Consider the following 4,645-nt stretch of genomic DNA (forward strand, 5'->3'; position numbering starts at 1 on the left):
CTGCCCTCGCAGGAGAGGGGCTCATAGCCACCCCAGCCACCGTGCCCTTGAGGCAGAGGGCAGAGCAGCCCGTGCTGGTTGGCTCTTCCCCATTCTCCAGCTCTGTGGCCTAGGCCAAGTCGCTTGGCCTGTCGGGAATGTAGCTTCTTCACTGGTACCTGGATGCTGCCTGCCCAGAGCGGGGTGGGCTGATTAAATGGGATACTGCACAGCAGCAGTTCTCAAAGTTCCGTCCTTGAGTCATCAGGACTGGCAGCCGCATCTGGGGACTTGTTAGCAATGTGAATTCTGAGGACCCACTGCGAACTCACTGAATCAGGAGCTCTGGGAACGAGACCCAGGGATCTGTGTTTTCAAAAAAGTCCTCCAGTGTTTCTGATGCACGCTCTATTCTGAGAAATACTGGCAGACGGGGCAGCACTTAGCTCCGTGCCAGGATCCTAAGGGGACCCCTGTCAACCTCAGTAGAATCTGAACCTGACCTCCACCTCCTGGGCTTGAGGTCAGGCACCTGTGAGTAGAGTGCCACCTGCTGGTTACAACCTGTCTCGCGTGCACACACGAGATTCACACAAGGGATTCAGGCTAGACCCATGGGGCAAGGACAGCAGTGCTCGACACCAAGGCAAGTGACACAGACGTCCTTTCCTCACTCTCCTCCACTCTCCCTGGAGAAATCAGGTTAAAGTGAATGTCAAGGGCAGATTTAAATGGCCAAGAGATCACCAAAGATATCAGCAGTGTGTGTGTTTGTATCAGCAATAACAGGTACCCTTTCCCAAGGGTTTGAGTGTCAGACACTGTAGGAGAAACAGGCAAACAGACAGCAGCCCCCCTTCCTCTGCACGCTTGTGCATGCACTCCCTCCGGGGTCACAGCGCTCAGGGCAGCCTTGATGACCTGGTCACAGGCCAGCAAGGAGGGCCAACCACAGTGCTGAGCCAACAAACGGTGTGTCCCATGTGGTCACCTGCTCTGTTTGACCACCCGGCTCCCCTGGGTGGGAGAGCTTTGAATTCTCCTGCCTTATATTCCAGTTACGTGTGTGTGTGTGTGTGTGTGTGTGTGTGTGTCTCCTGCACTTGACTGTGAGCCTCTTGCCTGGCTCCTGGCCTTGCACTGGGTGCCCCCCGCCTCACTGAACTGTGGGATTGAATTGATAGAGGTTTGTGCTACCTCAGATATTTGGAACAAATTCTGGAAAGTTTTGAGCCAAAGGGCAGGAAGATCACAGATAGGGTAGGAAAGAGAGAGACAGACAGACAGACAGGAAGCAGGAGACTAGCAAACCCTCTCTGAGTGGCTCCGGAAACAAATGACAGTGACAAGAAGTGGCAGGAGATCGACCGCTGCTGTGAGGAAATCTTAAAGGAGACCGGAGGCTCAGTCTGGAGAAGACAAGATTGAAGAAATACAGTTTTCAGGAATGAGAAGGGAGCATCCTGCAGTTCGGGTGCCAGTGGCATCCCACCCCTGAGAACAGCACTGAACGCGTGCTCCCACACTAAAGTGGGAGAAATTGAAAACAGCAAGTCTGCTGGGTCCCCACTCCGTGCATAGACCCCTCCTAGGCCCTGAGAACCCTGTGCAGGGAGCTCGCTGTTTAACAACAACAACAAAAACCCCAGGGACTTCCCTGGTGGCGCAGTGGTTAAGAATCCACCTGCCAATGCAGGGGACACGGGTTCGAGCCCTGGTCCGGGAAGATCCCACATGCCGCAGAGCAACTCAGCCCGTGCACCGCAACTACTGAGCCTGAGCCTGTGCTGTAGAGCCCGTGAGCCACAACTACTGAGCCCGTGTGCCACAACTACTGAGGCCTGAGTGCCTAGAGCCCGTGCTGCGCAACAAGAGAAGCCACTGCAATGAGAAGCCAGCACACCGCAACGGAGTAGCCCCCGCTCTCCAAAACTAGAGAAAGCCCGTGGGCAGCAACAAAGACCCAATGCAGCCAAAAATAATTAATTAATTAAGAAAACCCCTAGAACCATAAGGCTTTCTCCTGAGGGAGGGCTCTCCAGGTGGGCGGGACAGTGAACAGGCTGGTCCTAACTGGCTTCTGCCACCCTGGCCCCCAGCGGTGCTGTTCCTTCTCGTGTGCTCCACATTTGACAGAAACATTTCCAGTGGCCCCAGTAGCACAGGAACAGGCTGGAGAGCCCAAGCAGGGAGCTGAGGATGGAAGGAGATCAGAAGAGGAGCAAATGTGGAGTGCAGGTCGCCGGGCTGTCTGGCACTGGCAGCTCCGGGAGGCACGGGGGGAAGTGGACCTGACCTGATGATACGAGGGCTGCCCGAGGCCCCCACGCCTAGTCCTGTAAGGACCAGATGGGCCGCACCTGGTACCATCACTGCGCAGCTCCTTGTGTCTCCCCTTATTATCTTTTTTTGGCCGCACTGAATGGCTTACGGGATCTTAGTTCCCTGACCAGGGATTGAACCCGGGTCTACACCAGTGATAGCGCCGAGTCCAAACCACTGGACCTCCAGGGAAGTCCCTCGTGTCTCCCCTTAGAGGACATCGAGTCTCAGCCCATCAGGCAGGAGCCTCTTCAAGGCATCTTGACGCCTTTATGATGAAATGCAAGAGGCCCATCCCTAAAACCGTAACTCTGTGTCACACAGGAACCTCAGCATTAGATCAGGTCACACACCTCTAGAAACAAGAGGGTTATGTGGTCATGCGTCCAAGGGAGACATGGCCTTTGCCCTCAAGGAACTTAAATAGTGCGTGACAGCATTTGATTAAATACTAACAGGTGGTCATTCAGCAAACACATATTAGTACCTGCTGGTGCCAGAAGCAGCTCTAGAGGCTGGGGATACTGTGATGAATAAGACAGGCAGCCCATGAGTTGTGGCGCATACAAGCTGCTGAGGGAGGGAGATGTGGAGCAAGTAACACCACGCGAGGGGGACTGGGGGCCTTCAACAGGAGCTGATGTGGCAGAGGGGGTGAGGGATGTCCGGCTGCGCCTGAAGGATGAGAAAGAGCCAGCCGCGGTAAGTGGCTGCAGCTGTATGCAGGAGGGAGTGGTCTCCAAGCAGCTCAGGGCTGGGGTGGGCTTCCCGCAGGAGCTGATTTATGTTGGGCTTGAAGAGCGAGTCAGCCTTGAGGAAGCAGAGGGGGCAGAGGAGTGAGGCCATCAGTCTGGCTGCTCTGGCCTCAGGATCCTGTGAGAGGGAAGTAAGGGGAGAGGCGAGGCTGAATCTGAGTGGCTGGCAGGGATCCACGTGGAAATGGCCGGGAGGGCACTTTCAAGTTAGAAATGGGGAGCTCAGGTACAGGTGAGACGGGGGTGAAACTCAGTCTCCTGAAAAGGAAACTATGGAGAAGGAAGACTGGGCGGAGAAAGGGAGCCAGGCTGGAGGACAGGAGACATCAGAGCACGTTCTGTAGAAGCTCAGAGAATGGTTCTCAAGGAGGGGAGGGAGGGGTGGCTCTTCTGTGCCAAGTGTTAGTGAAGCTTCTAGAGCTCTGAGAATTGGGCAGGGAGCACAGGATCCAGGTAAGAGGGAGCATTCGCAATGCGTTGCCCTGGTCACCGCCCCTCTCCCAGAAGCTTACCGTTTCTCACCTTCCTGGCCAAAAACATCCCCCGAGGCCCCAACAGCGGGTCTGCAGCAGCCGGCCATCCCTGTGCCGTCAGAGGGAAGAAGCCCACCTCCTCTGCCTGGAATCAGTGGCCGCCCATCCTGGGCAACTGACTCATGGTGCAAAGCCAGCATCGCCTTCGAGCTGCAGAGATGAAAGCGGCCACAGCCACTGAGGGTAGGCAGGTGGTGGGTGAGCAGGCAGGGGCAGGCCCGCCTGACATCTGAGCACTTAGGAAGCTCCTCCCTTACGCCTCCCAGGTGGAAGGCACCTCTCCCATGCAGCTTCCTGCAGGAGTGGGAGGAAGCCTCTCTGTTTCAATGAAGCCCAGCCCCGGAGAAAGCTGTGCTCCTTTTGGGAGAAGAGGACCCTTCAAGTATTGCTGACTGCAGGCCCCAGGACCTGCCCCCGCTGCTGCTTTGGGCTGGGCCTCAGAGAGGGGTTCTAGCCACTGGGGCTTGGGCCACGTCCAGGGAGCAGTGAGGACGCTCCAGAAACCAACGTGCAACCAACTTGATCCAGGAATACCTGTGCCACCTACACCCATTAACTTTTTGTATTAGCTTTTCCCTCCTCAGGCCTTCCTGCAGCCCTGCCCTGATAGAAAGGTATAAAGTTCAGGGGCGGTGTGATTGGGAGAGGAATGAATGGGTGGGAATGGACACAGCTAGAAGGGAGGCAGCTGTGAGGAAGCAGAGTCTGGAGTCAGGTGGGCTATTCTGAGCAATTCACCTTTCTTCCTGGAGCCTTAATTTTCTCATCAGCAACATGGAATTAAGAGTATTACAAGGCCAACACATTTCAGAGGACTGTCGTGAGTAAACGAGGGAAGGAACGAACTTTCCAAACTGTCAAAATTAAGCGGTGGTGGTTACCATGACCACCGTTGCATCAGGAGTGCTCAGTGTGAAGTCCACGCAGCCCAGTTTGGGGGGGGCGGTCTGTGGAGTGCCTGAAATAATGTGTAAAAATGCACGTGGGGTATCTTTCTGGGGTGAGGATCCATAGCTCTTGTCAGCTTTTTTTTTTTTTTTTTTTTTTTTTTTTTTT

This window comes from Aethalodelphis obliquidens, unplaced genomic scaffold (genome assembly GCF_003676395.1).
Source record: "Aethalodelphis obliquidens isolate GAN/ISIS:26980383/991018 unplaced genomic scaffold, ASM367639v1 scaffold31, whole genome shotgun sequence".
NCBI classification, from domain to species: Eukaryota; Metazoa; Chordata; class Mammalia; order Artiodactyla; family Delphinidae; genus Aethalodelphis; species Aethalodelphis obliquidens.